Below are 6,798 nucleotides of genomic sequence, written 5' to 3'. Positions count from 1 at the left end.
AATCCATTCAAGGATCCCTAGAATCTGACCTTAACATCTACAGATAGGCTTTATTTCTTATTACCCCATTCTTTATTTAAATCTTCTTTTACTCTCCACTGAACATACCCTCTTTTTCCACTATGAGCCTTTCTCTTTCACAAGTGCTCAAGTAAATATTTGCATTAGTTGTGAAGACTTTGTTGTCTGGTGTTTTTATTATTTGATTTAATTTCTTGGATTTATTTCTTGTGTCTGAAGTTAAAGGCAGAATCTTTGCCTTAAGCTTTTCATTATTTCTACCCCTATGCCACTCCTCATCTATTATAATGTATTCATCAAAGATGTCATTCTTGTAAGTGTAGGCTGATTGACTAAAATCAAAGAAACCTTCTCTGTACCTTCCTTAATTCTGGGGAGCACTGGTTTTATGCTTCTAAAAATAAAATAAGGATAACAATTAATATACAGATGTAATATAGCTGTTAAAATGCATGAATCTGAGTTACAATGTATGCTCCTGGAGGTAAATGTTTTGGCTGGTGCATATGAATTGTGCCAGCTGGTTCATTCAATAGTATTTGTTGCATGCATACTATGTGCCAGTACTTTTCTAAGGCCTGGGGATGGCAATAATCAAACACACTAAAATTGATGCCTTCATGAAACTTACATTCCAAGGGATAAGATAGACAATAAATGAAATACAGAAGTAAAACATATAGTTTGTCAAACTGTGATAAGTGCTTTGGGGAAAAATAAACCAGAAAAGGAGTTTAGGGATTGTAGAGGGTGCCAGGGGTCATTGCAACTTAAAATAGGGTGATTAGTATTTCCCATATCTGGCACAGAAAAAAAGTTGATATAATACCTAAGTACACAATTAAGATTGGCTTGAATCTGTTTGCCTCAGAAAATGTGACTAGGGATATTTTCCTCATGATTTAATTTTAGTTGGCTTTTAACAAAGACTTCAAAATGGCAGTTTGGGTTCAATTTTAGTTCAATGAAGAATACTTCTCATACATATGCAGCCTGAATTCAATTCTATTTTTGGGGTTGGATTATTACCAAGATCTTAACAAGGAAAATGAGGAAATATGGATGCCTGAGGAATTGACTATCTACTTATACCTACTTTAAACATGCTTCTTTGCTTCCAGAAGCTGACTAGTACCAGATTAAGAACCAGGAAGGATTTCTTGGCAAAGGATCCTTAGTTGCAAAAATAATTCCAAGACTTGGGCTGAGCTCAAATTTTAGGATTTATGTGGACATTCAAGACTTATCTTTTCATATTACTGTGGAAACAATTTGAACAAATAATACAAACTCCCAGAGGTTTGGTCTCAAAAGGTCTAGCGTTTAAGAAGAATATTTTTCATCTCCTCTCTCAGCATTGTCCTTTATTATAGTAAATCATTCTTCTTCATTAATAGTACAGTCATACTTCTATTAATGAAAAAGACATTTCAACATCACACTTCATCATCAAAAATGTTGTAATTAAAATAATATACAAAGCATTGGAATACATTCTAGGACAGGGGTGGGCAAACTTTTTGACTCGAGGGCCACAATGGGTTCTTAAACTGGACCGGAGGGCCGGAACAAAAGCATGGATGGAGTGTTTGTGTGAACTAATATGAATTCAAAGTAAACATCATTACATAAAAGGGTACGGTCTTTTATTTTTTTTAGTTTTATTCATTTCAAACGGGCCGGATCTGGCCCTCGGGCCGTAGTTTGCCCACGGCTGTTCTAGGAGGAGGGATAATAGGGGATAGGGTATAAATAACCCCAAAGGAAGTTACCCCATTTATATTAATATGTAAGCCACTAATCATTTTGTTAACTGATAGTAGATAATTTCTAAGTTTGATCAAAAAGATGAATGGAGAATACTGAAGACCTGCAGGTGGTGAAGGTTAGAGGTGATAGATAAATTGATGCCAAAAAGAAACAAGGGGAAAGACGGGGGAACGTGACAATGCCAAAAAGCAAACATTTCACCATTTTGTTTAGAGCCCATGTTATTAACAGCTGTGATGGACAAACTGAAGCTGTGTGTAGAAGTTTGTGTGTATGTGCATGGCAACAACCTAATAATGCTCCCATTACTTGTCAAGACTTTTTACTTGCTTTTTCTCTCCCCCTCCCCCAGCATTGCTGACTGTGTAGAAAGATGTTTAGTCCTAGATAATTCTGTAATGAAGTATTACATCACCAGACTACATAAATAGATATCCTATAACTATATATAAGTAAAAATAGATTAAGTAAATTTCCTTTCCTTAAAAAAGCACAGAGAAACTGCTTACCTGATATATGTTCGTGTGAAGTCTATTTTTGGATGCTTCCTGAACCAATACTTCCAACAGATTTCCAATTAAACTTTGCAGCAAACAACTTGCTTTGATTTCTCCAGGAACCTCCGGTACAGGATAATGGGCAGGTGTGCTGCCCTGGAAGTGAGGAAGGTATCTTAAAGATAATAAATACAAGGAAGCAAACATTTAAAAAATAATAGTAAAAGGAAGCAAGAATTTGTAAACTGAATTCATATAAATGCAGGACTCCTTCAATTAAGGATTTTCTATTTATTGAGAGCAGAAGAGTCACATCACCCATATAACACCACAAAGCTTGTATTAAATACCTTGGTGTATTGACAAATCTACTTGCTAAATAGCACAGCCTTGCCCTAACCAGTTGGGCTCAGTGGATAGAGTGTCGGCCTATGGACTGAAGGGTCCCAGGTTTGATTCCAGTCAAGGGCATGTATCTTGGTTGTGGACACATCCCCAGTAGGGGGTGTGCAGGAGGCAGCTGATCTGTTTCTCTCTCATCGCTGTTTCTAACTCTCTACCCCTCTCCCTTCCTCTCTGTAAAAAATCAATAAAAAAATATTTTTAATAAATAAATAGCACAGTCTCACAAGACTATTTTGAAATACTTCATACTATTTTATGCACACTAAACTGCTTCCAAATAAAAAGAATAAAAGGAAAAACCTCAATTTAAAGTTAGAAAAACAACCCAAGTAATCCATTTCAGATTAACTCTTTAGGTTAGAAGACTTTTTGAAGGCCTCTATCTTCTTTTTATAAAAATACATTTTTTATTGACTTCAGAGAGGAAGGGAGAAGGAGAGAGAGAGAGAGAAATATCAATGATGAGAGAGAATCATTGATCGGCTGCCTTCTGCACAACCCACCAGTGGAATCAAGCCTGCAACCTGGGCATGTGCGCTGATCGGGAATCAAACCGTGACCACCTGGTTCATAGGTAGACACGCTCAACCACTGCGCTATGCCAGCCAGGCTCCATCTTCTTTAATACCCTATTTTTGAATGAATGATACTTTTTATAGCTGCTATCTTTATACTGGAAGGAATTACAAAAAAAATATGGGATCTTTTATATTCTTTGATGAAATTTAAGTATTTTCTTTACAGAAGCAATTCTCAGTTCCGGGATTCTTGCCATGTGATATGTTTGTGCCTGCCATGTCATATCATGCATTTCTGTTGCAACATCTGATCTCAACTTAACCTAAGTAATTTTTGCCATCAGCTACTGTCATGGACTTGTCCCTCTGTGTGGTTCCATCTTCTTCTTGTTGTAGTTCAATTTATTGGGGTGACATTGGTTAGTAAAATTGTATAGGCTTCAGGGGTACAATTTTATAATACATCATCTGCATATTGAATTGTGTGCTCACCACCCCAAGTCAAGTCTCCTTCCATCACCATTTATTCCCCCACTTTTCACAAGTGATATCCTGGCTACTTACATTAGCTTTAGGTTATGGTTACTAATTTGCTTAAGGAATTATTCTATTTCACTTTATAGAAATAGATGGACTTTTCTAAGATCTCATTCCTCAATGGGGAGGGAAGAGCTCATCTACAGAATAATTAGTAGGTAGGTGGAGTTAATAACCTGAGCAGGGAGAGGTCAAACACCTGTACCTGTCCAATCAGTTCTTATGCCAAAGGAAATAAAAGTAAGAAGTTTTTGGTGGCCTTGGGTATCTATTCCTAATCATCTGTGTGCTTTACTTGAGAAAATGGTGAAACGGACATACAAAAGAAGACGTATGAAAAGTTTCCCCCGCCTCCCAGATGATTTCTGTTCATCCTGACAAGCATTTCTGTTGTGGATGGTGAGACAGGATTAAGTGCTGAGGCTGCATCTGGCCGAGCGCCAGTTTTGTGGACTGACTTGGCCCACACAAGGATGAAAATGGAAACTTTGGCCTCATAAATTGCTAGGAATCTGAGGCAGGCCTGCTTTTATGTCTCAAAGCCAGAGGTTTCGTCACTGTCTTTTCAGAAAACAACAAAAGCTCAGTGTAGATTAATTAACATTTTCAAATTGCTCAGATGAGATGCCTGATTAAATCTAAGCCTGGGCTACCAAGACACTTCTGATCCTCTGGCTACTCCTTCTCTGTCTGCTTTGCTGAATCCTCATGTTTTGTCTTAATGTTGGAGTGCCCTGGGGCTCACTCCTTGGTTCTCTTCTTTTCTCCAGATACATTATCTGGTTGATCTCAACCAGTCCCCTGTCGTTAAATACCATCTATATGTTGACAACCTACACATTTCAGTCCACCCCAGATACATATCTGTCTATACTTATCTTGACATGGATGTGTAATAGGCATCTCAAATTTGCCATGTCTAAATCAGTGTACAAATACTCCCTTCCCATCGCCCCCAACCCCAAATCTGTTTCTTCTCTATCTTCCCAATCTCAGTAAATGTCAACTCCACTCTCCCAAGAGCCCAGACCAAACCCTTGCGATCATCTTTGACTCTGCTCTTTCTTTTGTACTCATAGCTAATCCATCAGCAATTCTTGTGTGCTTTATCTTTTAAATAGAATCAGAATCTGACCACTCTTCTCCATCACTCTGACTTCTAGGTCATGCTTATTTTTCATCCCACCAGGCTAATCTCCTTGCTTGCTCTCTTGCTTTCCTACATATGTTGCTCATATAGCAAGCAGTCATTTAAAAAATACATAAAACTTATGCACCTTTTGAAACATACACACAAATGGTGATCACCTCCATGCACCCATCACTCAGCATCCAAAATGGACATTTTGCCTATCTTCTTTTTTTCTATTCCCTCCCCCACTTTTTTTTTGTAGAATAGTTTAAAACAAATTGCAGCAAAGCCATCCTTTTAATCATCAGATCAAGCTGCTCACAGCGTTCTAGTTCAGTGGTTCTCAACCTTCCTAATGCAGCGACCCTTTATTTATTTATTTTTTTAAAAAATACATTTTATTGATTTTTTACAGAGAGGAAGGGAGAGGGCTAGAGAGTTGGAAACATCGATGAGAGAGAAACATCGATCAGCTGCCTCTTGCACACTCCCTACTGGGGATGTGCCGATAACCAAGGTACATGCCCTTGACCGGAATCAAACCTGGGACCCTTGAGTCCGCAGGCTGACGCTCTATCCACTGAGCCAAACCGGTTAGGGCTGCAGCGACCCTTTAATACAGTTCTTCATGTTGTGGTAACCCCAACCATAAAATTATTTTCGTTGCTACTTCATAACTGTAATTTTGCTACTGTTAGGAATCATAATGTAAATATCTGATATGCAGGATGTATTTTCATTGTTACAAATTGAACATAATTAAAGCATAGTGATTAATCACAAAAGCAATATGTAATTATATATGTGTTTTCCGATGGTCTTAGGCGACCCCTGTGAAAGGGTCGATCGACCTCCAAGGGGTCGCGACCCACAGGTTGAGACCGCTGTTCTAGTTGCTTCTTTTCTCCGTGAAAGCCAAATCCTTTACGGTGTCCTATACAGCCTATGCAATCTATCCCTGCTCCTCCCACACCATCTCCGCCCACCTTCTTCGGTCCTCACTGTGCTTCAGTTACTCCAGACTCTCCAACCTTAGCTGCCGTCAGCATCACCTGGAAGGCTGGTTGCAGCACAGACTGCGGGGCCCCACCCCCCGAGTTTCCCATTCAGCAGATCTGAAGTGGGCTTGGGGAACTTGCATTTCTAACAACGTCCCAGATACTACCGCCGTCCAGCGGGCACACGTGAAGAACCACCTGCTAACATTGTTCTCCTTTTTTTCTCAACAGGCCAGGCAAGATCTTGCATAGGAGTCTCTGCATTGCTCTTCCCTATGACCCCAGTCTCTCTGCATTACTCAAGATTCATTTTCTGTCATCTCTGTTTAAATGTTATCCTTTGAGAGGCCTCCCCTGAGCACTCCTAAAATAGCACCCCATCTCTTCACTCTTCATCGTAGGCATCGTTTCTCGTCTCTCTTATCGGTCTAGATGGCCAGCTCTCCACACCCTGGCTCTGCTCTCCCTGGTACCCCTGGTATGGAGACCTTGCTGAGCAGGTGCTCACTTCACGCGAGTGGATCACGTACGGAGGAAGGAGGCCCAGCTTCCTTAGGCAAATTCACTTCTTCTTGCCTCAGTGCCACCATTTGCAGAGGGATTTTGGTTGGTTATGCTGAGCCTTCCCACCTCCCTGGGCACAGGCTCACATCAAAAGAGAATAATGTGAACCAGCGTGTGAAGCAGAGCAGTCAGCGGACAGCGAGCGCTTATGCTGTGCTTTCGGACGCCCTTTTCCTGCACAGACAACACCCCAACTCCAGTTTCCTAGCTTCCCCGCCGGGTGACCCGCAGATCCCACCGCAGGCGCCCCGCCCCGCCCCGCCCCGCCGGCAGCGCCCGGCAACGCCCGCGCGGCCCCAGCAGCAGCAGCAGCAGCAGCAGGAGGAGGAGGAGGAAGGGGAGGCGCCGAGGGAGGG

The sequence above is a fragment of the Myotis lucifugus genome, unplaced genomic scaffold (genome assembly GCF_000147115.1).
Source record: "Myotis lucifugus unplaced genomic scaffold, Myoluc2.0 scaffold_1, whole genome shotgun sequence".
Taxonomy (NCBI): Eukaryota; Metazoa; Chordata; class Mammalia; order Chiroptera; family Vespertilionidae; genus Myotis; species Myotis lucifugus.
Note: the sequence above shows the minus strand (reverse complement) of the source record.